This window comes from Pseudorca crassidens, chromosome 2, assembly GCF_039906515.1.
Source record: "Pseudorca crassidens isolate mPseCra1 chromosome 2, mPseCra1.hap1, whole genome shotgun sequence".
In the NCBI taxonomy this organism is placed as follows: Eukaryota; Metazoa; Chordata; class Mammalia; order Artiodactyla; family Delphinidae; genus Pseudorca; species Pseudorca crassidens.
In genome coordinates this window covers 151111067-151137958 of record NC_090297.1, presented here as the reverse complement: position 1 = coordinate 151137958, position 26892 = coordinate 151111067, and the positions used below count along the sequence as shown (strand labels likewise).

The window sequence follows — 26892 nt, the reverse complement described above, 5'->3', positions numbered from 1 at the left end:
GGGGAGGGGCCAGCTCAGCACCCGGGAGCTTGGCCTGAGACAGTAGAGCGCGGCTGCGTTGCCTCCCCCACCCTCCTGACCTGGGAAATCCTCTAAGCTGACCTAATTACCTGCAGTGAGAAACTGCATACTGATTCCCAGCAGACGTTGTAGTTTGAGGAGGGAGGGGGCCCTTGGACAGGTGGGTGTGTGCCAGCCTGGGATTAGCCCTTTTGTGGCTGCCTCCCTAGGACAAGTGTCTCCTTTCACTTTGCCATCCTTGTGGAGGTGAACCCCTTTGGAGTCCTTCCAGCCTGGTCAGTCCTCCCCCGGTCATCCATTCGTCTGGGGGATACAGGAACCCCAGTCCCAGCTTAGCACAGATCTGCCTTACCTGGGGGCATTTCTGCTCCTTTCTCTCGGTGGGGGTCATCAGGGGATGGTGTATTTAGCCAGAGTCCCAGTCTTTCCTCCTTCAGGGTCCCCTTCCACCCCTGTCCAGGCAGGAGCCGTTCGGTCCCCTGGCGAGTCCCTGGTGAGAAGCAGTTTTCCGCTGAACCCTCTCCAGGCCTCACTGTGCTGCCAGCTGTTCCTCCAGACCCACCACCTCCAGGGATGCTGGAACCCTGGGGGCTGCTGTGCCCGGCAGGTCCCTGTGCTCATCAAGTGGTTATGGAGCATGTGCTTTATGAAGAGTGTCTTCCATTGTCTCATGCTTTGGAGTGTGCAGGGTTCTTTACCTGCAAGGCCACATTTGAGCTTCCTTACAGTGCTTGGAGAGCTCTGACTGGGAGCCTGGAGGAGGACCCCTGAGATTCAGGCTCAGTCAATGAGGGAGGCATGGAGCCAGGATCAGCTCTCAGCCCACCTGACTCCAGCAATGGGCTTCTGCCACCACCACAGACGCGGCGTTAGTGCTTGGCAGATAGAACACATGTATGCGCCTCAGTCCCTTCCTCAAGTTTATAATCTTAATGTGGGAACAAAAGTTACACATGCAGAAAAAGAATCAGGAACACCATTCCATGCTCGAATATAATTGACTCTCATTGGCAGCCGATAGACAGCACTGGGGATAGGAGGGAGGAAGGAAGTCCATTGTTGACTGGGGTCGTTGGGGAAGCCTCTGTGGAAAAGTCAGGCTTTAAGCTCAGCATTAAAAGATCAATAATATATATTTTTAACATCTTTATTGGAGTATAATTGCTTTACAATGCTGTGTTAGTTTCTGCTGTGTAACAGTGTATCAGCTATATGTATACAGATATCCCCTCCTTCTTGCGTCTCCCTCCCACCGTCCCTATCCCACCCCTCTAGGTGGTCACAAAGCACCGAGCTAATCTCCCTGTGCTGTGCGGCTGCTTCCCACTTGCTATCTGTTTTACACTTGGTAGTGTATATATAAGTCCATGCCACTCTCTCACTTTGTCCCAGCTTCCCCTTCCCCCTCTCCATGTCCTCAAGTCCATTCTCTATGTCTGCGTCTTTATTCCTGTGTTGCCCCTAGGTTCTTCAGAACCATTTTTTTTTTAGATTCCATATATGTGTGTTAGCATACGGTATTTGTTTTTCTCTTTCTGACTGACTTCACATGGGGAAAAGGAGAGAGAATGATGAACAAGGAAGCAGAGGGAGTAGAAAGAGTGAGGAGACCTCTAACTGCAGGACAAGATGTATGTGTGGAGCAGGGGAGGCTGAGCGATCCCTGATTGTGTGCACGTGTGTGCACGCATGAGTGTAAATGTCTGTAAAGCCTACACCGAGGTAGAGAGACTGATCTCCCATATACCTAGGGCTTAACTTAAAAAAATAATTTATTGAGATGCAATTTGCATGACGTAACATTAACAATTTTTAAGTGAACAAGTCAGTGACATTTAATAGATTCACCATGTTGTGCCACCACCACCTCTCTCTAGCTTTGAAGCTTTCTCGTCACCCCTGAAGAACAGCCCATACCCATTGAGCAGTTGCCCTCCATTTCCCCCTCCCCCACCCCCTGGCAACCGCTCATCTGTTTTCTGTCCGTATGGATTTGCCAGTACTGGAACCATACAATGTGTAGCCTTTTGTGTCTGGCTTCTTTCACTTAGTTTTCACTAATCCACATTGTAGCACGTATCAGGATTTCATCCCATTCCATGGCTAAATAATATTCCATCGTATGTATGTACCATAACTTGTTTATTCATTCATCCGTTGATGGACTTTTGGGTTGTTTCCACCTTTTGGCCACTGTGAATGGTGCTGCTATGGAAAATGTGTATATGTGCACTTGTTTGAGTACCTGTTTTCAATTTTGGGGGTGTCTGCTTAGGAGTGGAATTGTAGGGTCATATGGTAATTCTGTGTTTAAGTTACAGAGGAACCACCAAACTGTTTTTTCCAGGGACTGCACCATTTTATGTTCCCAAAGTGATGCACTAGGGTTCCAATTTCTCCACAGCCTCTACCTAGTGCTTATCCTTTGACCTGAAGACCACCCCTCACAGCTTTACACACTAGACAGCAGGTGCTGCCTCTTTCTCACAATAGAGCCTTAAGTCCACTCACCTTGGGCTGCGGGCCTTGGCCGCTTCTAGCTCTTGTCATTCCTTGTTGCACATTGGTTCTGCCTTTGGGGCAGCCTTGTGTTCTCTTAGGTTAGGGAACTGAGCCCCAAGAAGTGGGATGACTCTGCTGTGGTCATCCTAAGCAGAGGAACCCAGGACCACTGCAGTTTCCTGTACAGACTGGCCCTGCCTTCCTGGCACCGGGTCGGCTGGCTGGTTTCTGGGCTGGTCTGTCCTGCCTCTCGTGTGCCCTCTGTCTCCCAGCTTCAGGGCCCTGGAAGCCCATTGTGTGAACACATGGGATCTCAAAGTTCTCTGGCTGTGCTGCTGAGATGATGTTTTCATTCTGTTTGGCACCCCAAAATGACAACTGGCTTTAAGGGGGTCTTATTTGGGTAGTGTATTGCTAGGGCTGCCATAACAAAGTATCACAGACTGGGTGGCTTAAACAACAGAAATTTATTTCCTCACAGTTCCGAAGCCTGGAAGTCCAAGATCGAAGTGTCAGCAGGTTGGTTTCTTCTGCGGCCTCTCTCCTTGGCTGGTAGATGGTCCTTTTTTCCCTGTGTTCTCCCATGAGTTTCCCTCAGTACATCTGTGTTCTAACCTTGTCTTCTTATAAGAACACCAGTCATATTGGATTTGGGCCCACCCTAATGACCTCATTTTACCTTAATTATCTCTTTAAAAGGCCAGAATTCAGTCCCATTCTGTGATACTGGAGGTTTGGACTTCCACATAGGAGTTTTGGGTCACAGTTCAGCCCATAACAGGTGGATAGAGCAGCTAGGGGGATAATGATGAGGGAGGCAGAGAGGCGGGGGGATGGAGGGTTAGGGGGCCCCAGTGATTTCTCCTGGTTCCTCTTTGGTTTCCGAATGACTCTCCTTCAGGCAAATACAGAATAGGTAGAGGAGGGGAGATTAATGGTGGCATTGAAGAGGGCACTGGGGGCTTTGGGGAGGCAGGCAAGCAGTGTCCAGGATCAGTAATTTATTCCTGGATACCATGCAGGAGGGCGTCGTCATGGCAACAGGCGGCTCCTGAGTGGTTGACCTGACAGTTGCCTCTCAAAGCCTCCCCTCCCCTTCCCCTCATTTTTCTTGTGTCTCAGGAGCCTTCTTATGGGGTGGAGGCTGCCTGCTTTCAGTGTGGGGACTCTGTAGCAGCTCCTTCCCCACCCCGGTGTGGCCCCAGGGTGGGGGATGACCAGGGCCGTAGCCTGACTCCTTTTTCTGGAAAGACCCTCCAGAGGTCATTTCACCGGCTTTTCAGCTGCCGGGCCTCTCCCCTTAGTGCAGGCACTCTGCGTGCTGCTTTTCCTAGAGCCTGTTTCACACTGTCCCTTGGTGTCTCCTAGCAAATGGAATGAATTAACTTCTTGCCACACTCACTGTGCCTCTGTCCTTGGGGAGATCCCCTCAAGCAGCGCAGCTGGGCAGTGCCTTCCCCTGCCTTAGTCATCCTTGCACTGCCCGTCATTGGCTGCAGAAGTCCGTCCTTCATCCCTTCCTCCTGGCCTCGGTGGACGGGAACACGCCAGAAGCATGCAGCTAACCAGGAAGTCTGTACTCCCCCCTGTACTCTAGGCTCCATGGTGCCTCATAGTAGGTGCCTAGTAAATGCTGGCATTGTGTGTGCAAGAAGTGAAAGCGAGGTGCGAAGGAGGCCTGGGCTAATGACTAAGTCAGCAGCAGGCCTTGTGTGCCTAGGTCTCTCTCCCAGTCTTTCCTGGAGGCTGGGTCTCAGGTCCAACAGCTGCACTGAGCCTCAGCAAGAGAGACCATTGAATTTTTTTGTTGTTTTTATACAGCAGGTTCTTATTAGTAATCTGTTTTATACACATTAATGTATATATGTCAATCCCAATCTCCCAATTCATCCCACCACCACCACCCGAGACCGCTGAATTTTTTTTTTTTTTTTTTTGCGGTACGCGGGCCTCTCACTGTTGTGGCCTCTCCCGTTGTGGAGCACAGGCTCCGGACGCGCAGGCTCAGTGGCCATGGCTCACGGGCCCAGCCGCTCCGCGGCATGTGGGATCTTCCCGGACCGGGGCACGCACCCGTGTCCCCTGCATCAGCAGGCAGACTCTCAACCACTGCGCCACCAGGGAAGCCCGAGACCACTGAATTTTTAAAGTTATTTTTCATATATACTACAATTCACTGCTCCCCTGATTCACTGGCTGTCACAACTAATAAGGGATCTGGGTCGGTAATAACCATGTAAGACTTAATGTTATTAGTCCTGTAATTGGTGCTAAGGGTCTTGTCTGTTCTCTGAATTTGTAAATCCTCACACACGAAGATTAGGAAAACATACCCCTAAGCTGGAGGCTGCCACGGGTGGCTGGAGAGCAGCCTCAGCTGCCCGACTGGTGTGTGAGTTTCCTGCTAAAGCCTCCAGCTGGGCCTGCAGATATGCCCCGGGAGCATCTGTGAGCCCCTCGGGGAGCTGGGGAAAGAAGGGAGGGGGTGCCTTGCAGAGCAGTGTGGCCTGGGTTGCCCTCATGACAAGCAGCTGCTGGTGAAGAGGGGAGTCTTATCTCCAGGGGAAGGACAGCTCCTTCCCTGCCCCCTCCCCAGCGCATAGGCTCACAGCCCTGATGACCCCAAAGAGATAGCAGTGATGTCCTAATCAGATGGTCATGATGCTACAGGCAGAGATTAGAGTTGACAGGAAAAGCAGCTGAATTACAAAAGTCCTCCTCTGGCCTTATCTCGGGAAATGTCCCTGCTTCTCACCACAGGGGATCTTTTTTTCACACATGGCTTGAGTGCCCATCAAAAAGCATTTACTGGGCTTCCCTGGTGGCACAGTGGTTGAGAGTCTGCCTGCCGATGCCCCGGTCCAGGAAGATCCCACATGCCGCGGAGCGGCTGGGCCCGTGAGCCATGGCTGCTGAGCCTGCGCGTCCGGAGCCTGTGCTCCGCAACGGGAGAGGCCACAACAGTGAGAGACCCACGTACCGCAAAAAAAAAAAAAAAAAAAAAAAAAGCATTTACTGTGGTCTTGATGGTTTTGGTGACTGTCACTGGTGTGTGGGCCAGTGGCCCTGCACCCTTTCTTCTTTCCCACCTGTGACGCTTTCAGCACTACCCCCTGTGAGCGCTGCCATCCAGCACCAGCACCACTGCCCTCTGCATACCGCTCTCCTGCCAGAGATCAGCATAGAAACTCTGCCAGCTTCTTTTTTCTTTTTCTTCTTTGTGGTAAAACACATATAACATAAAACTGACCATTTTAACCATTTTCAGGTGTTCACTTTGTGGCATCTTGTTTATTCACAGTGCTGTGCGCCATCACCACTGTCTAGTTCTCCCGTCTCTAGCCCCTGGCAACCATTAATCTGTTCTCTCGACATGCCTCTTCTGGACATTTCATATAAATGGAATCATACACTATGTGGCCTTTTGTGACTGGCTTCTTTCAACTTAGCATAATGTTTTCAAGGTTCATTCACATTGCAGCAGGAGACAGTACTTTTTTTTTTTTGTACAGCAGGTTCTTATTAGTTATCTGTTTATACATATTAGTGTATATATGTCAGGCCCAATCTCCCAGTTCATTCCTGTTTGTGGCTCTATAATATTTCATCTGTATACATCACATTTTGTTTATCCATTGATCTGTTGATGGACATTTTGGTTGTTTATTGTGAATAGTGTTATGAACATTTCTGTTCATGTTTTTATTTGAGCACGTGTCTTCAGTATTTTGGGGTATATACCTAGGAGTGGAGTTTCTGGGTCATATGGTAATTCAATGTTTAACTTAACGAGGACCCACCAGACTTTGCCAACGTCTTTACATGTGCCACTCCCTGTCTTCTTGTCAGAGAGGGGGCAGCCTGGTCCCTATGCCCACTCTAGGCTATGACCTTTGGCGGCCACTTTTGGAAAGTTTCTAGTTCCTAGCGCCTGGTCAGACACAGTGACGAGAGTGGACACAACAAAGGAATCTATGGCGACAATGGAGTGATTTCTAATAGTTTTTAATGGTGTAACCAGATCTTAATCATTCACACATGTGCTTTTCTCCAAAGCTGCACCACTTGAGGGCTGCATGTTTGTCCCTACAGTGGATCCAGTGCTCAGAATCTTGCTTCATCCTCCCTAGGAACAGTCTTCAGAGATCTTGCCTTGATAATCATTCTTTGCTTTTAACATTAAATAGTATTCCCAACTGCATCACCAACCATCTTTGCCATTCTTAGCCCTATCTTTCAAGGTAAGAGGAAACATCAAATCTACCCACATAGGATAAAAATTTGCCACCTTGGGGGCGCATCAAAAGAATACGCTACAGGCTTTGAAAGCAGTTCCAAAGGAGAAGCTTCAGAAATGTTCTCAGCTCGGGAGAGTGCATTGTTGGAATATGTATATAGCCTCCCAAGGGGACTTCTTTGAAGGAGTCAGCACTCATTTGAATGTATAAATTCTGGTGTGTTCATTTAAAAGATCAGTCAGAAAGCCTTATAGGCGTACAATAAAAAGATGATGTGAATGGTGGTTGAATTATATACAGCTCCAAGGTATCAAGAAAGATATGCATTTTGGGAGTTTTAGGGAGACAAAGTCTAATATATAACCTGGGATTGTGGTGGGATGGTTAACACAAAATAGTATTGCCCAGCTGCCGGGGAGGAGAGGGGTCAGTGGGGAGCATCCCCTCTTCATGAGGGTTAGTAGGGCAGTTGGGGTATTCCAACCATTGGTCTGGCTGGGAAGGGGACCATGTACAGAATGTCTGTTTTGATCGTTCTCCATCTTTGGGGGCAATGTGAGAAGGGGGGCTGGTGACCAGTACGTACAGGTGAACTGGTGCCTTGGTGAGTTGAATTTTTAAAATTTTAAAATAGCACATCTCTTGCTGTAGCCTGGACAACCCAGGGCTTCCTTTTAAAGGTTAAATATTTCAGCCAGCTTTGGAAGTCTGTCAGAGAACTCCAGGCAAAGCTCCTAGGCCAAAGTTCTGGATATATTTCACCTACCGGATGGTAGTGTTTTTCTTCCTTGTTCAGAAAGCTAAGGGACTTCCCTGGTGGCACAGTGGATGAGACTTCGCACTCCCAATGCAGGGGGCCCGGGTTCAATCCCTGGTCGGGGAACTAGATCCCATATCCGTGCCGCAACCAAGAGTTCGCATGCCACAACTAAGGAGCCCACACGGCACAACTAAGGAGCTCACGTACCACAACAAAGGAGCCCGCCTGCCACAATTAAGGAGCCGGTGAGCTGCAACTAAGGAGCCTTGGAGCATCAACTAAGGAGGAGCCTGCAAGCCGCAACTAAGGAGACTGCCTGCCTCACCTAAGACCTGGTGCAACCAAATAAATAAATATTAAAAAGAAAAAGAAACATAGCTGAAGTCAGCAGTGAAGGGGATGGAACTAAAGACATCTAGAGAGTGGCCTGGAGGGTCAGGGATGTATGGTCTGGTTCTCATGAGATTTCGGAGGCACTTTGGAGGCTGGTGACACTGTCCCCCAGGCCCGAGAAGTGAATGACAAGGTCAGTGGAATTTCAAGAATAGATCTACCACTCTACCACTCCATCATCACGGTAACTCACCCCGAGGTTTGAAGAATATCGCCCTCTGGGGAAATATTCTTCTGAAATCTCTTTCATATCTTTGTCGCATTTGTCCTGACCATCATTTATTTGGGGTCAGATACTGATGGGTTTGACAGCAAAGCAGGGAAGGATGCTGCAGTAATTTAAAAAAAAATTGTTTTTTATTGCTGTAAATGTGTGTGTGTTTGTGACATAAAATTTGCCATTTAAACAATTTTAAGTATACAATTCGTGGCATTTAGGATATTCACAATGTTGTACAACTGTCTCTATTTCCAAAGCTTTTTCATCACCCCAGTAGAAACTCTGTAAACATTAAGCAACAACTTCCATTTCCTGCTTCCCAAGCCCCTGGTAACCTTAATCTACTTTCTGTTTCTATGAACTTGACTACATAGATCCCTCATGTAGGTGGTACCTTTGTGTCTGGCCTATTTCACTTAGCGTAATGTTTTCAAAATGCATTGGTCTTTCAGCATGACTCAGAACTTCTTTCCTTTTTATGGCTGAATAATATTCTGTTGTTTAGATAGACCACATTTTGTTTATCCATTCACCCATTGATGAACACTGGTGTTTTTTCCACCTTTTGGCTATTTTGAATAATGCTGTGATGAACGTTGGTGTTTCTGTTGGTAGGTATCTGTTTGAGTTCCTGTTTTCAGTTCTTTGGGGTGTATATGTAGGACTGGAATTGCTGGATCATACAGTAATTCTATGTTTAACTTTTTTTTTTTTTTTTGCCTTGCCTTCCCTGGCTCTTAGCCTCATTCTCCCATCTTCAAAGGCACCAATGTTGCATCTCTGTGTGCCTTTATTCAGTAGTCAGGACTTCCTCTGACCACAGCTGGGAAATGTTCTCTCTGATTTTTATTTTTTTAATTAATTAATTAATTTATTTATTTATTTTGGGCTGTGTTGGGTCTTCATTTCTGTGTGAGGGCTTTCTCTAGTTGTGGCAGGTGGGGGCCACTCTTCACAGTGCGCGGGCCTCTCACTATCGTGGCCTCTCTTGTTGCGGAGCACAGGCTCCAGACGCGCAGGCTCACTAGTTGTGGTTCACGGGCTTAGTTGCTCCGTGGCATGTAGGATCTTCCCGGACCCGGGCACGAACCCACGTCCCCTGCATCGGCAGGCAGACTCTCAACCACTGCGCCACCAAGGAAGCCCTCATTATGGTTTTGATTTGCATTTTCCTAATGGTTAATGGTGTTAAGCGTATTTTCATTTGCTTCTTGACCATTTGCATATGTTCTTTGGAGAAATGTCTGTTCCAATCCTTTACCTGTTGTTTGGCTTTTTGTTGTTGAGTTTTAGGAGTTCTTTATAAATTCTGAATACTAAACTTTTATGATATGTGATTTGCAAATATTTTCTCTTATTCTGCAGATCTTTTCACTTTATTGATAGTGTTCTTTGATGCATAGAAGTTTTAAATTTTCATGAAGTCCAATTTATGTATTTCTTCTTTTGTTTTCTGTGCTTTTGGTGTCACATCTAAGAAGCTATTACCAAACGCAAGGTTGTGAAGATGTACCTCTAGTTTTCTTCTAAGAGTTTTATAGTTCTGGCTCTTATATTTAGGTCACTGATCCCTTTTGAGTTAATTTTTGTGCGTGGTGTGGGGTAGGGATCCAATGTCATTAATTCGCATGTGTAAATCCAGTTGTCCTAGCACCATTTGTTGACGGAGCTGTTCTTTCCCCATTGAGTGGACTTGGCACTCTTGTCAAAAATCAATTGGCCATAGATATATGAGTTTATTTCTGAACTCTAAATTCTATTCCATTGGTCTGTCCTAATGCCAGTACTGCACTGATTTGACTGCTGTAGTTTTATATTAAAGTTTTGAAATTGGGAAATGTGAATCTCTGGTTTGTTGTTCTTCTTCAAGATTGTTTTGGCTCTTCAGGGCCTCTTGCAACGCCATATGAATTTGAATATAATCCCTCTTGAACATGCCTTTTTATGGAGGTAGGTGCTGACTTCCGTTGGGTGCATGCCCAGAGGTAGAACTGCTGGACCACAGGGTGTAAGTATGCTGAGCTTGAGTGCACACTGCTGAACAGTCTTCCAAAGTGACTGTGCCAGTTTATTCTTCTACCAGCAGTGTATGTGTTCAACAACATCTTTACCAACATTTAGTAATGTCAATTTTGGGTGTAGAATTTTAGCCTTTCTGGTAGATTTCCCCAAAGTATGAGTCAAACACCGCCGTCATTCTTCAATTCTTTGTTCAGGGGATCTTTCTCGTGGTGCCAGGACTTGAAGAGTGCTACTTGCTCCCTTCCCCATCATCGTGAGCCAGGGTCTTGCTCCAGAGGTTGGAGATCTAGCTGGTGGGAAGGCAGAATAGGCTGCACCTTCACAGTGCAAAAGCTCAACCTACGTGAGAGAACCTTGGGATTGGGCGTGTGCGTGTAGAGTTGCTAAAGGAAAATTGGTAACTGGACTCCATCCTGGCTGCAGCAGCCGGCCGTATGAATTCCAGTGTGGATGGGACGTTTGGAGCAGTGCCCAGCCCCTGAGAGAGGTCAGTTCTTAGGTAACCATGCTTCACAAGAATGAAGAAGCTGGCCCAACTGTCCCATTTGACCTTGGGCAATTTTTCTCGGAAGCGGCTCCTTTAGACACAGAGCCTGAGTCTGGAGAGGGTAATTGGTTTTTCCTAGCCCTACAGCACACCAGGGCTGGGGACTCGCAAGCCTATGTCTTATACTTGCCCAATTCTAAAGGCCCCAAGACAATATCAATGTTGTTTCCATTTTCAGCTTGCTGGGTAGCTGAAGTCAAGTCATATAGTTCAGTAAACATTTACTGCAGGCCTCTGTGTACCAGACATTGAACCAGGCACCTGGGGAGCCACAAAGGACAGGATGACGTTCCTGACTCTAAGTTCTTCATCGTCCGATAGTGGAGGAAATACTTGCACACATCATTGCAATGAAAGGAGAACGGCATCTGTGCTTAGTGAGGGATATACGTAATTAGCTTGGAAGCTGAAGGTAGGAATGGTCTGAGGATTGGACTGGCTTCCTGGAGGAGGTGGTATTGGCCTTCGAGGATGAGTAAGATTTTGTTGGGCAGAGACAGGGTAAGGGAACTCTAGGCAGAGAAACAGAAAAAAGCAGAGGTGAAGGTGAGCTATCTCGGACATTTGGAGAAAAACAAGTATAGTCAGATTACTGGACGGTGACATGGAGTTCCCTAGGTGTCAGACTGGGGGAGGGGGGTTTTATTCTGCAGAAACAGGGAGCCCCTGCAGGGTTTGCAGGTGGAAGATTCATTCAGTGTTGTTCCTGACTGAAGAGCGGCAGGGAGACCGTGGGACCGCCCCTCCCCGTCCTCATTCTGCTCCTGCACACCCAAGCACGCGCATGTGCAGACACACACACACAGGTAGTACAGACATCAAGGTAGACATACACACCCACAGACATGCATATAGGAACCAGGACAAACACACGCATGAGACTAAGAGACCCACACATCAAACATCTATCATAACTTACACATATTTGCACTCACATACCTACACGATGATACCAACCTATAAACCCGAGGAGACACCCATCCCATACCATATATGTGAACTGCAACACCTGTAGACATGCACAGACAGACAAATACCCACACATAATGAGTCACACTAATAGCGTAAGTCGCATGCACATGCCACTAGACAGACAGATACCCTTAGTCCTACACATAAGCCCACCAAGCCAGGCGGGTAGGCATGCACTTAGATATACATACACTGAGACACCTTCACACACACACGGCCGAGTAAAGTGTGCTCACACTCACTGGGGCGTACACGTGGTGACCCAAACCCCTCCCCAGGTGTGTGCCTTCACACAGGCTCGCAAACACACACTCACACATAGGCACAACCACAAACAGGTCCAAGCAGCAGTCACAGCGCAGCAGAGATGGACCGCAGACCTGGGTGGTACAATCCTAGGCCACGCTGCTCTACGGACACCTGCCGTTCTCATCCCAGGCTCACTTCTGAATGATTTGCTTCCTGCCAGCTGCCTCCAGCTTTGTGTAATCCTGGGGTGTTGGCACTGGACGAGCCCTTGGAGTTGCTCTCAGCCCACCTCCTGCTCTGTGCAGGGATTTCTACAGCTCCTCTGATGGGGGTCACCCAGCTATCTTTTAACCACTTTAGATGAAGTACTTCACGACAGCAAGTTTCTGGTTGTAGTAGAATTTGCTTTTCATTCCGGAAAATGGGAATTATGTCCCTAGAGATGAGACTGGACCATTAGCCGCAAGAGTTAACAGTTAACAGATGCGGTTTGAGGGCCTCAGGCTCACCCAGCCCCGCCCTGTCCCCTCGGTCCTATGGACAGTCCCTTAGCCACACTCTGGCAAGGTCACCAGTCCCCCAAATCATTTCGTTGCTGATCTGCTCTGGTGTGGAAGAGTGGCATACCTGTCCTCTTAGGAGGGGGCTGTGGGTGAGGGGGGAGTGATCCTGAGTTAGTGAGCGGGACTCGGCTGCCCCGCCTAGGATGGGACGGAACTCTGCCCCAGGCACGCCAGGCCAGCTGTTGTTACAGCCGTTCTGGGCTGGTGCGGGCCGTCCTCTGCAAATGTGACCCACATTCCGGCCAGCCAGCCCCGCAGCTCTCTGCCCTCTACTGCATTCCTCCCCTCTGGCTGCCAAGCCTCCCCACGCGCTGTTCTCCGCTGGGCCGTCGCTCTGGGCTGAGAAAGGGGCTGCTATCTGCAGGTGGCTCTGAGGGATTGGCCAGTGTGGCTACCTCCATGAGAAGAGCCAAAGACACTCTACAGCAGTGGATGGTGGGGGGGTGCACCGTCTGGGTGCACCCCCAATCTGGACGTTGGCCTGATTTTCTCAGATTCTTGCCACCCTTTATTCCTCTTCAATGTTGGATAAATCTGCTCTCTCCATTAACCCCTCCCTACCCTGCTGAGATGGAGAAGGGGCTGCCTCTGCCCCCCACCTGAGAGGTACCCCTCTACTGCAGCACTGAACCTCAGGCCAGCACCTTCCACTCTGGTTGTGCCTTTCTCAACTATCCTTCCCACACTCTTGCAGACTCCACTAGCCCCGTGTTCATTACAGGCAAGAAAAAGGGCTCAACAGCAGCCCCTGGGAAAAGGCCAGGCTGGGGGCAAGGTGTGGGGCTGGAGGGAGCCAGGGCCACGGGGCTGGGTTATCGACTTGACGCTCAATACAAGGCAGCAGTGTGATGTGATGGTCAAAGGCAATGCCAGATTGGCTTCCCCAGAGGAAGGGCAGCATCCAGGACCAGGGGTGCCCTGTGCTGCATGCTAGGGATGGCACCGTAAGTACAAGAATACTTATTCTTGTTAACAAAAGTAATTTATGTTCTTTGCAGAAAATTTACAAAATATAGTTAAGCACAAAGCAAAAAAATGCAAATTATCTATAGTTTCACTACCAAAGGTAGCCATTCTTATCCTATTTTTGTAATCTGCCTTTTTTCACTTAATTTTTCATATTATTAAAATATTATTCTACCGTATTTCATCATTTTAATAGCTATGTAATATTTCATTGCTTATGGTAGTAGTAAGAATCCATGCCTTTTTATTTTAACCATTTACCATATCTATCAGACACTGTCATCATTGAATCTTTGTAACTTGAGATTGATACTTTTATTATCCCAGTTATACAAATAAGGAGAGTGAGGCACAGAGAGGCTAAGTAACTCGCCTAAAGTAACACAGCCAATAAATGGCAGAACCAGAACCCTTGTTTGCATACTCTACACCCTGTCAAACCATGGACGTGCCATAGTCTAACATTTCCCCTAGTGATGGCTGTTTAGGATGTTTCTAATTTTTTACCTTTATAAGCAGTATTCTGACGAACATTTGTGTGACTTATATATTCTAATTATCCTTGATTATTTACTTAAGATCTACTCCCAGAAATGGAATTTATGGAACAAAGGGCATAAACATTTTAAAGACTTTTGAATGTATTTCCAAGCTTTCCTCCAGAAGGATGTTAGCAGGGTACACTCTCACCAGCAGGATAGGAGAGCTGGGCCTTACAGTTTGAGGGAAAGCCTGACCCTCTGAAGTTTGGCCCTCGTAGGGGAAGCAGGACGGTGCAATGGCTGGAAATAGTTTCATGAGGAGTGGTTGAAGGGACTGGAGGTACTTTGCCTGGAGATTTGGAGTGTTGGAGGGAGGGCACACTCATGGCTACCATCAGATGTGTGATGGCTGTCAAGTGGAAGAGAGACAGGTTTGTCCTGAGGCCCTGAAGCAGAAGTGGACCAGTGAGTGGGCTGACGTTGAGGTTTACGGAGAGCCATTGTTCTGTGCGGGGCCAGCACAGAACGATGTGGATGGGCAGGGTGGGTGTTGAGTAAATGTTCCGTGACCTGCTGCCGTCCCTGGCTTGGGTTTCATGGCGGGGGGAGGCGGTACCACCCACTCCACGCCGTGGTCCCCCGCAAACATCATGCCTCTGAATCTTAACTGGGGGGATCTGCTCCCCATTCCACTCCCGCCTTGGGGAGCCTGGCCCAGCCTGGCACCCCTCTTTGTCTATCCCCTTGGGGCCTGAGCAGCACAGCCTGGCTTGTGTCATGGGCCACACAACTCCTCCATTATTCATGAGGGAATCCAGCGGTGAGCGAGTGAGCGAACGGGTTGGGGTTATGAGTGGTTATTAATAAACAAGTGTACTGTGTGGCATTCCATTCACGGCCCTCTCTGAGGACGTGGTGGGCTTGAGATAATAAAGCCCTGTTTATGCCACGGAGGGCTGGGGAGGTGGCCAGTGGGAGGTGGCAAGGAGCAGGGAAGCCAGGAGTTATTTGGATTGCACTGAGGGCAGGGCTGCTGTCTTTGCTCTGAGGCCAGTATCCAAGGGGAAGGTCTAGCTGGGATTTTGCTCAGTCCTACATCTGCCCCTTGGGATGGCCTGGGGTCTAAGGAACGCCTAGCTTTCCATCTCCACCTATCCCCATGGAGGGAGACTGAGAAGATGCTGCATGAACTGGCCACGTCTCCTTCAGGACAGAGCTAGGAGGGTCGACTCTACCCTACCCCTTGGCTTCCTATCGCTACCCCATTCCTCCTCCCAGGTGAGTCCTACCGCTTTGGCCTCAAAAGTCTCCTAAGTGGCATGTGTTAGAATTGTGAATGGTTTCCTGACGATGCTGGAGTTGTGTTTGTGTACAAGGTCTGCAAGAAGCTTCCTAGCCAGAGAGTGGACCCGTTTGGCGTTAGAATCAGGAACGTGAAGCAAGCAGCCTAGAAGGGAGAGAAGCGATTGTGCTGAATGAACTGAAACGTAGGAGGAAGAGAGGCAAGGGCGAGGGCGGGCAGGGGAGCTTGGGTCTGAGGGGCGGGGGTGTCTGGGAAAGGGAGATGCCGAAGAGCATTTTGGCAGAGGGAGGACTCGGGCCTATGGACCTAATTGCAGAGCCCGCATTAACTCTGTGACTCGGTCCTCTCCTCTGTTAGTCTTTCCTGAGTCTCTCCCTCTCTTTCCTTCAGCCCTTTACTCTGGGCTCCACCAGCCCAAAGCAGCCTTCTCTTCGTACCCCGGCCTGTCTCAGTCTTGGCATCTGTGGATCTCAGGTCAGGAATGCACAAGCTGCTGGTTAGGAAGAAGTGAGAATAGGCCATTTTGCTCTCAGCTGGCTTCCAGGGATGGAGAGCAGGTCCTGGTTCAGGGGAGTCTTGGTTCCCTGTCACGTGGTGCGGAACCAGAGCAAGGGGGAAGTCAGCTGCGTGGGTCGCCTGTCTCCATCGGGAGCTGGCGATGCTCACTTTGACCTTTGGAAGCAGCCTGGCTAGGGGCTACCTTGAGTTAGGAAACCCTTTCATCTCAAGCAACTCTGTCTGAGAGATGTGTACTTGTTTGGTTGTGAAATGGGAAGGAAAAGGAAGGTGGTGGAGGGGACGGTCTGTCCTGCCCTCCTCATGGGTGCAGGGCTCCCTGTGGCAGGGATTTGGACCCAGTGACTTTACATTTTTGTTTGGATTAAGGATCCAGTGTCCCCACTTAGCCTAGGAAGGTTTGAGGCTGCATTAGGGCCAGAATGGGCTGATTCTAGGTTATTGAGCCATCACGTCCCTGCCTCAAACCAGAAAGGGACAACCTCCCCCAAAGCAGGGGGGACCCGCCCCTAAGACTTGAGCCGTGCAGACTGCTCCCTCACCCGTGTGCGCAAAGCAAACAGGACAGGCTCTGTGAGCACAGCGCATCCCTGGGGTCACCTGCCCTGGCCCTGGCCTCAGGGCGGTCGGCGATGAGCAGGCTCTGCAGAGGATGACGCTTCTCCTGGGCTCTCCACTCCTGCAGGCGCTGTGGGCACTCGCTCCCCTTCCGCCTCCCACGGTCTGAAGGAACAGTGACTATTTTTAGAAGCATCTACTTGCTCTTGGGAGCACAGTTTTTGGAATTTCTCTGCTCTGCTGGATGCTCTTCTGCTTAGCGAGGACGTGAGAGCTGGAGAAACAGCTGGAGGTGGGGTGTAGGGGTGTGTGTGTGGTCAGTCCAGTGGGAGTTGGCCCGGCTGGGCACCTGGCCTGGAGGAATGACCCAGTGTCCTCCACCAAGCTTTTCGGGGGTTCCTACTGGCTGTGTTTATGGTTGTCAGTTGCTGTGGGAGGTTCCTGGAAGGTCCAGGAACAGAGGCAGGGGCCTTCCTCATAGAGGCAGCAGGCTGAGTCACGCTGTGGGCACGCTGCTCTCTGTGGCTGCCGTGCTCTCAGTGTACCCGGAGGAACTGGTAAGGTGGCCTTCCTCGGTGATGGGGACACCATTAACAGCCGTAACAGTGGCGACCGTTCATTGGGAGCATACCCTGGGATCGGCACTGCTGGAGCCTTGACCTCTGTCGTCTCCTGTAACTCTCCCAACAACCTGTGCTGTCCTCTGCTGGCATCCAGAGGAGTGAGGCACGTTGCCCAGTGTCACACCGTCCGCCCTGGACAAGAGCCTGTGCCCCCCGAGCCCTTGTGCCGTGCCGCCTCCCCAGTAGAAGGCAGCAGCATGTGTTAATTTGGTGGCTCAGATGCACGGGTATTTCCCGACAATGAGAGGGAACTGTGTGGAATGTTCTTCCTTAGCGATCTTTGAGAAGCATCCAGCTCTTCGGGAGGGGGAGGGGGCCTTCCTGCAGACCAGACTCTGGATTGATGACCCTTCGATGGATTTTCTTTCTTGGGGTTTTGGCAGCTCTGTTTCCTGGACCCCTGGCCAGTCCCTGAAAGATGCCAGCCCGTGTGTCAGTAACACGGGTGTCAACGACCAGCGGCTCCTGGGCGCATCAAGGGCCCAACTGGGGTTTGGGATGTGGAAAGGCTGGGGAGACTGGATAATTCCCTAGGCCCCAAGAGGAAGGCTGAGAGAGGGGAACGGCTCTTGGGAGCTCTGGAGTGGCCTGTGGGTTAATGGACTCCCAGGCAGATGTGCCTTGCTCACCCAGAAAGCAGTACTTATCTTTGCCAGGGCCCCGGTTCCTGGGCCTCCCCACACGGGACACAAGCGTCTGTAGTGGATACATGTTTAGCGACGGCAGCTGGGGCCTCTCCAAGCCGACTCAGTGTAGGAGCCAGAGCAAAGGGCCCCCTAGTGAGATCCGTGAGCATCTGGGCAGGGACGGGGGCCCCTTTTGGCAACCAGCTGCAGAGCTGCTTATGCAGTTTCTGCCCCTCTGTCACCCTGATCTGTACCATGGAGCAGCCTCAGAAGAATGGGGGTGCTGTCTCTCCTCCCCTGATTTGCTGCCGTGAGGAGGGGGTACAGCACCCTTGAGGCAGTGTTGTAGGATGGTCAGACATGTGGGTGGTGGAGCCAGACTGTCTGGAGTCCAGTCCCAGTTCTGCCCCTGGTGGGGTGACCTCCTGGCTTCCTTGTCTGTCGAGTGTGATATTAATAACACCTGCCTCTTGGCCTTTGTGCAGATAAATGAACAAATCCATGAAATCATTTAGCACAGGAGGAAGGAGGAGGAGAGTCCCTCTGTCCAGGGCCACGTGGCCACATTGGTCTCTCTCCCAGGCCCAGACTGTCCTTAGGCTGGGCCAGGCCTACGTCGGGGGCTGTCCTTGCCAAGTGCTGGTGGTTCTGTCCCCTGCTGCTCACCTTGGCTCAGGTGAAGGAACCCAGCAATCTCCTGGCTGCTTCCTGCCGCCACCCCCTTTAGCTCTGGGAGCCAACACTAGGTTGGATGCTCAAGGTTCAGGTCTCCTTGAGCCCTGCCTTTGGCCCCATTTACTCGGGGTCTCTAGAGGTGAGAGTCCTCCTCTGGTTTATGCCAGGTTTCTGACTTCATGGGTCTTCCTCACAGCTCAGCTGTTACCAGCACTTTGGGGACCTGGGAAATCGAATCATGGCTTTCTTCCGTCCCCTCTCTGCCCTGTGCCAGGCTCTCCAGGGCCCTGCCTACAGTTCTAACCCACCGTCCTGCACCCACCTCCCTCCTTACGCCTTTCTGTCTCCTGGTCCTGATTGCATCTGCCCCAGATCCTGCCTTTTCTCTGCCAGCACCCTTCTCCCCTTCCCACCTCTGTCTTGTCCCTGGTCTGAACCTCACCCAGTTTATACTTCTCATGGATTCTGGTACACTTTGCATGCCTAAAGCAAACATCTGTTGACATTTAAAAGTACTTCAAGGCCCACATTTTCATTTCCGTGTGAACGCAGCATACTCTCTTTCTGGTATGCAAAACTTAAAGGAGGCCCCTGTGATGGAGTCAGCCCACATTTATAATCACTTTTGAAAAAGAGAGGTAACTTTCCATTTTGCTCTGGACTGAGCAGGGTCAGGATGAAGAGGTTGGGTGGAGGAGGGTGGCATAATGCTCTCTGGCTGCCCTCAGGCACTGCCCTGTCCTTTTTTTTTTTTTTTTTTTTTTGCCCTGTGCTTTTGATGTATGTCCTCATTCAGTTCCTTCAATAATCTGAGGAGGCAGATACCGCAATCCCCATTTTATAGATGGGGAAACAGAGAGGTTAAGTGACTTACTTAAGGTCACACAGTGATTAAGTGAGAGAGTCAGAATTTGAGTGTGGGTCTGTTTAATTCTCCAGGAATCATGCAGCCTCTAGAAGAAGGTGGATTGGATAGGGGATGTTAATGTAGACATAACTGAATTTTGATTACCCTGGAGCTGGATTTTTGACCCTTAGCAAATCCAAGCATCCTGTTCATGTCCCTTCCTTGTAACTCTCCATCCCTTCTCTGTGGAGGGGAGACCCCAGCCTCCCATTGCTCTCTGTCAGCCTCCAGGTTAGACCAGGAGTGTGGGGACACTACTGAAGCTGTGAGCTTCCCAGAAGTCATGCGTCCCTGAGAATAGACTATATTTTGCCGGAAGAAGGGAAAAGAAAAATAGGTCTGGAAGTGCCTGAATAATACAGTAATAGAAAGTTGAAGTGCTTCCTCTCCCAAAAAACAGACTGTGAATGCAAAATTCTTGCAGATTGTCCAGGAGCGCTGAGTGTGGGCACCTGTGCAGTCCATAAAAATCACTGCTCCCAGTCTCCAGGCTCTGGGCTCTCCTTGGAGCTTTCCCATTCCCCAAGCCTCTTAGCTCCCCTGCTGGGGGCTCTTTGTAAGGGAAGATGTAAGTGGCAGGGTAATGGGCCTAAGCACACACTAAAAGCCAATGGGAGGGACCAGCCACCCAGTTCCCCCCTCCGCAAATTCCCAACCAAGACAGGATGTTATTAACTACTTCTGAGGAAGCATTTGGAATTCTACTTCCATCAGCCTGAGGAGAGGTCTGATGGGGTCTTTGTCTGCCTGACTCTGAAATTCTGGGGTTAGTGGGGAGAGGCGGAGGGAGGAGGGGTCTGTAGGTCTCTTAGACTCAGCACAGAATTGTCTGGTAAATACACAGTCATTTGGGATGTATCGTCTTCCTTACTGAGCCTTTAAGATTTGCCTTCTAAATTACTACTAAAGCATGTGACTTTCTTACCCGAGCTCTTTTTTTTTTTTAACTTTTAAAATAAACTGTATTGAGGTATAATTTCCATTCAATAAAGTGTACTCATTTTAAAGGTATAGTCAGATGAGGTTTTTTTTTTTTTTAAATAAATTTATTTATTTATTTTTGGCTGCGTTGGGTCTTCGTTACCGTGCATGGGCTTTCTCTAGTTGCGGCGAGTGGGGGCTACTCTTCGTTGCAGTGTGCGGGCTTCTCATTGCGGTGGCTTCTCTTTGCTGTGGAGCACGGGCTCTGGAGCACAGGCCCAGTAATTGTGGCACACGGGCTTAGTTGCTTCTCAGCATGTGGGATCTTCCCAGACCAGGGCTCGAACCCGTGTCCCGTGCATTGGCAGGCGGATTCTTAACCAATGCACCACCAGGGAAGTCCTGTCAGATGAGTTTTGATAAACTCCAATCAGGATATAGATTATTTCATCTCCCCTAAAAATTCCCTCATCCCACTTGCAGTCAGTTTCCCTCCCGGCCCTGGCCCCAGGCAACCTCTGAGGGCTTTTGGTCATTGTAGATTGTTTCTGCTGTTCTAGATATCTGTATATTTGTATATATAGGCTGGTCTCTTTGTGCCACTTCTAGAGTTTGATAAGCCTCAAGGGAGAGTAAGAGTGATTTGATTTCCCCAGGTCTCTGCACCCTCTCAGTCCTTCCCTGAGCCCTTCAGCCTGTTTTTGCCCTCATTTGTGGACACAGATACATTGGCAGGAGAAAGACACTCCCTTCCCTCTGCTTCAGCAGTAAGTTTAGGGAAAACAGAGGGAGAGGAGATTTCGGGGAATTCTGGCAATGGCTGAGGAACTTCGGATGTGGAGGATTCTGTTCTCAACCATAAAGTGGATGTGGGATCCGGGTTGGAAAGCATGCGGGGCTAGGGCTGGGGCAGCAGGGGTCTGTCCTCTCTCCTGCTGCAGGCTTTGCTGCCACTGTTGCTGCCATTCTTTGCATCGAAGTGGGTTTGAAAGCCGCTCTCCTGGGGAACATTCACCCTGGAGTGCCAGCGTGCTTTTGAGTGAATCGAGGGGCAGGGAGGCACAAGATGCAGACCTCAGAGGGCAGCTTCTGTCGGGGTGCTGGAGTGAACAGGCCAGCTCCTCACACCCTGGTCAAGCCCAGCCTGAGGGCTCTGGCACTGAGGTGTGTGTGTGTCCTGCCCAGCAAGGAGGTGCCAGAGGACAAGCAGCAGGGGGCTTGGGGCTGATCAACACCACGCTTTTCGGCGTGTGTCAGGTCTGCAGCCCACCCCGTCCTCGGGCAGACAGGAAGGGCAGCAGACAGGACTGACTCTTACATGGCAGTAGCGATCCTAGGTGGCAGCCTGCTGGAGAAGGACACATTGCTAAAGATTTGCTACAGTTTGCCTAACCTTTCTGGGATTCAGTTGACCCATGCTACAAGTGGGCCTATTTGAGGATATTTTAAGGTTGTTTCAGCCCTTGGGAAAAAGGGATACAAACTAAAACCAGGATGTTGTCATTATAGTATTTTTTTTAATCATCATCATCATTATTATTACTTCATTATGGTAAAATATATACAACATAAAATTTACCATTTTAACCTTTTTTTTTTTTTTTTTTTTTGTGGTACGCGGGCCTCTCACTGCTGTGGCCTCTCCCGTTGTGGAGCACAGGCTCCGGATGCGCAGGCTCAGCAGCCATGGCTCAGGGACCCAGCCAGTCCGCGGCTTGTGGGATCCTCCCGGACTGGGGCACGAACCCATGTCCCCTGCATTGGCAGGCGGACTCCCAACCACTGCGCCACCAGGGAAGCCCCATTTTAACCATTTTTAAATGTACAGTTCAGGGGCATGAAGTACATTCACTTCGTTGTGCAACCATCATCACCATCCATCTCCAGACCTTTTCATCCTCCCCAGCTGAAACTCTATACGCATTGAACACTAACTCCCCATTCCCCCGCCTCTCCCAGCCTCTGGTGACCACCGTTGTACTTTCTGTCTCTGTGAATTTGTCTACTCTAGTAATCTAGTAAGTGGAATCAGTATTTGTGTATCTGGCTTATTTCATTTAGCATAATGTCTTCCAGGGTCATCCATGTTGTAACAAGTATCAGAATTCCGTTCCTTTTTAAAGCTGAATGTTATTTCATTGTATAAATAGAGCACATTTTGTTTATCCATCTGTCAGTGGCTATCTGGGTTGTCGCTACATTTTGGCTATTGTGAATAATGCTGCTGTTACGAACATTTGTGTACAAATACCTGTCTGGTAATCATGGTATTCAAATGCTCAGCAGTCCCTTCTAGCGTCTCCTCTTGCTTAAACCTACCGCCACCCGAGGCCTGGGAGAGGGATGCATTTCTCTTTCCTAGCCTGCCGCCCTATCCCTTCTAACTTAGTGCCTATGACAAATGATGCGCTTCAAACACTTCAGTCTTGGATGGGTATTTGGGAGCTCAGGTTTCCCAGGCAATGGAGTCGAGTTCCTTTCTTTAGAAGCCTTCTTTTTAGTGTGTCTTAGTTACTGTTGTCCGCCAGCTAACCTCTGGAGTTTGATTCCACTAAGCTTCTTAATACTAGAATACAATAGAACATCTTTGTTCCATTAAGGGACGAAAAGAAACTAAATTTTATCCCGCATCTACTATGGGCTAGGTACCGCTTGAGGTGCTGTCACAGTACTACAAGCTTCACTTCCTTTGCCTCACTGGACAGCCCTGTGAGGTAGGGACAAAGCCTGAGTTTTAAGGGTAAGGAAGCAGAGGAGAGGCAGAGAGGTTAAATTACTTGCCCAAGCTCACAGAGGCCAACATTCTTTCTATATACCACCTAAATACCACCCTGACCTTTCAAATGCCAGAGGTATTTCCTGGAACTTTTCTTTTATAATGGAAATCCATGTCTGGAGTTCCCCCTATGATTTGAAAAGAGTAACCCTTTGGGGTTCCTTGCCCTAGTTCTGTAAAAGGTGGAATCATTAATCAAGGTTTTGTTTATTTTTCAGAATATACAAGAGTAGAGACAGTAGTATCATGAATCCCCATGTCTCCATCACCCAGCTTCAACAAGTATGGACACTTGGCCAATCTTGTTTCATTGATCAGGTTCCTCTTTTTGATCTGTGGGGTCCTCCCAAGTGGAGTGGCAGCAGTTGGTGTTTTCTGGAAGAAGGAAGGGGAATCAGTAGATCTGGGCATCATGAAGCTAAATCTGTTCCCAGCTGGAAGAGTGTTAATTGCTACCGGTTGGAATCCTCTCTGATGGTTCATTATTCGGCTGGGTACTGAACACCATCCAGGAGGCAGGGGGAGGGGGAAAAATCTTTTGAGAGGCCTGGCAAGTCCTGGCAAGGTGTTGTGCAGAGAGGCTCCCCTTTCTTAGAGCATTTTCCTTCTTCTGTTTGTTTTATTGGAATTTTTCTGAGTAGGAGAGAAGGTTATGTGAGGATAACCATTCCCTTAGGGGAACAGCCAAGGCAGTCTTAGGATGGAGCGGGGACCAGTGGGAAATAAGCTTATGGCCTCTTCAACTAGATTTATTTAACAAACATTTTAATTTTAATTTTTTTTTAAATATCCACCATGTGCCAGGCACTGCGCTAAATGCTGGGAATCCAACTATGTACTGTTGGTATCTGCTCTCGAGAAATTTGTGGTCCACAAAAATAACAGCCAGTAACAACTAACATGTGTGTGTGCCAGACACTTTATGTACATTGTCTGATTTTACCCCCCAACACAGTCTGTAAGATGGGTACAATTGTGTCTGTTTTGTAGACAAGGAAACTGGGGCTCACTGCCTCCCACGTAGCTGGCAGGGGGTGGAGCTGATTGTGTTTGTGCTGCCCCATCTGAGCAGAATGAGAAGTTCAGGCACAGGTGGGAGAAGGTAGAGGGGGCCGGGGACTGTCTCTTGAGCTGCAGGAACGTGCATGTATAAAACCCCGCGAGATGTGCTTTCTCACAGGATTGGGGGCAGCCAAATGGTAGGTATATTTTTCCTCTCGACTTTACAGAGGACTGTGGGATTTATTTTTATTTTGAAGACGGGAGTTCTTTGGGAGGAGGGGAAGAGTGAAGACTGGAACTTCAGAAAGAGTTCTTTCCTGAGGCTGCAGAAAGGGATGGAGAGAAGAGAATGAGCTAGGTTTGTTCTGTTTTTATTTAAACGAAGATTTGGCATCTTTCAAGGGAGAGGAGTTGTGGGAACGAGAGAAGTGGTTTTAAGTATAACGAAGGGACAGTTTCTGATCTGGTTTGACTTAGTCTAGGTATCAGATGGTTTTGGGTTCAGTCACAAGAGCAGCTGCTGGTGCCATTCCTCTCTTTCTGGGATGAAGTCGGCTTGGTGTGCCCAGTTTCTTTCGCATGGAGGCCTGCTTTGAGTGTGAACATATTTTTGAAGGTTGCATCAGCAAGTACCTCTGTAGCAGGGGGCAGTAAATTATTTATTTTAAAAGAAAACCTATGACTCTCTTTTCCACTCATCCCAGGAAGCCCCTCATCCTTACCCATGTTTAAGCTGTAACCTATAGTGTAAGATAAATGTAGAAAGCTCTGCCTGCCTGACCAAAAAGAAATATGAAACGTTGAAATCAGAGTCCCAGGCTGGGGTCTCTTTTAAGGAAAGGAAAATGTTTATTATTAGCATTTTAATTTAGTTTTTAATTCATTTTTTTTTTAAGTTTTTTTTTTGCCGTGAGATGGGGCCAGGGGCCATCAGGCTCAGAGGCAGGAGAATGGAACATCTCAAGTTCCTTCCAGGTGTGTGATTTGTTTTTTTTCCTAGTTTCCCCACTCTGAGTTCCCAGGTAATATAGAAGCAAGATTTTATGCAGTATCAGCTTCAGATAGAACCCAGGAGAATATCCCATCTTCAAATCAGCATAGCATCTCCATTTGCACCTGGCTGACAGAGAGAGGAAATAGATGAAAGTGGATGAGGACACCTCTTTTTTTTTTTTTTTTTTTTTTTTGCGGTACGCGGGCCTCTCACTCTTGTGGCCTCTCCCGTTGCGGAGCACAGACTCCGGACGCGCAGGCTCAGCGGCCATGGCTCACGGGCCCAGCCGTTCCGCGGCACGTGGGATCTTCCCGGACCGGGGCACGAACCCATGTCCCCTGCATCGGCAGGCAGACTCTCAACCACTGCGCCACCAGGGAAGCCCAAGGACACCTCTTTTAGGAATTGAGCGCTTCCAAACCAGCAGGAGAAAAGCGTGTCTCCACTCAGAATAAATGGCAAGAGTGATGCTGCCTGCCCTCCAGGGACTGCAACTCACAAATGCTGGTTGCTCTGGATACGGGCAGCTGAGGCTCCCTTGGGGCAGTGGTGGCAGTGGAGGCCTCAGGCTGTTGCAGTGATACAGGGCTTGGTGTTGGTGTGTTCTCCATGACGGCGCTTCAGCGTGATGGCAGGGACCAGCTTTGCCTGAGCTGCCACCTTGGCTCCTCTAAGGGCCTCAGGTGGCCCAGCCGGGAGTTGGCGGGAGAGGAGGGGGCAGCGGTGCACCTGAGGTAGGCCACACCTGTGTGGAGCTGCTGCACTTTAGGTGGCAGGTAGGGTTTAGGGTTTGGGCCCTGTCCTGGAGGCTGAAAGGAGGTATCAGAAGGAAGGGGAAACATAGTTTGTGCCTTCAGGGAGCTCCTGGTATGAGAGGGGAAAAGCCCATGCGCTCAGTGGGCTTCCAGTTTGATGCGGACAACGAGATGCACAGGAAGACACAGGGTAGGGGACAAAGAGAAGGAAAAAGCCATGGCTTCCTTATTTTAAGCCCTCCAGTGGCCTCCCTTCATGCTTCCCATAAAGTCAGACTCACCTCCATGGTGTACTCAGTAGTGTACCTGGCCCCTTCCCACCCGTTCCTCCCCCAGGCTCCCTGGTTTCTGCCACACTGGGCTCTGGGCTCTTCCTCAGGATTCCAGCTGGCTGCTGCCTTGGGGCCCTTCCCTGCTATTCCCTTGGCCTAGAGCTGTTTCCCCCGTCACCTCCTCCTCCTTCACCTTATTCAGGCCTCTGCTTTGATATCACTTCCTGACCACCCTGTGTCAAATCAGCCCTTCCTTTCTTCCCACACCCCTCACTTACCTCTTTCCCTACTCTGCTTTTCTTCACAGCACTTGTGTATTTACTTGTTCACTGTTTGATTGCCTCCTCCCCTCCTGGAAGATCTGCTCCTCCGGAGCTGGGACAATGTCTTGTTTACCCCTGAATCCCATTGCTAAGAGCATCGCCTGGCACATGTGAAGCAGTCAATAAATATTGGATGACTAAGTGACAAACTGTGTAGCTCAGAGGATTGCATTCGATTCTGTGAGAATGTTTACAATGTGCTTTTATATTACTCCACCAGCTGTAAAGAGAAAACTTCTGTAAGTCAGAAAAAGAAAGACAAATACCATATGATATCATGTATATGTGGAATCCAAAATATGAACTTATCTATGAAACAGAGTCACAGACATAGAGGACAAACTTGTGGTTGCCATGGGGGAGAGGGGTGGGGGAGGGATGTATTGGGAGTTTGAGATTAGCAGATGCAAACTATTACATATAGAACAGATAACAAGGTCCTACTGTATAGCACACAGAACTATATACAAACTCCTGGGATAGACCATAATGGAAAAGAATATGAAAAAGAATGTATATATATGTATAAATGAATCACTTTGCTGTACAGCAGAAACTAACACAACATTGTAAATCAACTATACAATAAATTTAAAAAAAAAATTTAAAAGAGAAAACTCTTTTGCAATTCTAATTTGCAGTTGAAAGACATTGTTCATAAAATTAGATTTTGGTTTCTTGAGACAGTACCTCTTACACTGGGGTA

General features: G+C 49.1%; 1 protein-coding gene across 12 annotated transcripts in view; it reads left to right on the top strand.

Moving 5' to 3' along the window:
- Positions 1–26892, top strand: part of NFASC (neurofascin) — a 189361-nt gene that overhangs the window by 23740 nt on the left and 138729 nt on the right. For 3 of the 12 annotated variants that reach the window (XM_067729288.1, XM_067729287.1, XM_067729286.1), the window contains exon 1: positions 14934–15213. The exons of 1 other annotated variant lie outside the window; for it this stretch is intronic. The gene's annotated coding sequence lies outside the window, so the exon portion shown is untranslated. Of the gene's footprint in view, positions 1–14926; positions 15214–26892 lie in introns of those variants that run through there. 8 more of the 12 variants (XM_067729274.1, XM_067729272.1, XM_067729292.1 and 5 more) reach the window with 6 other exon arrangements.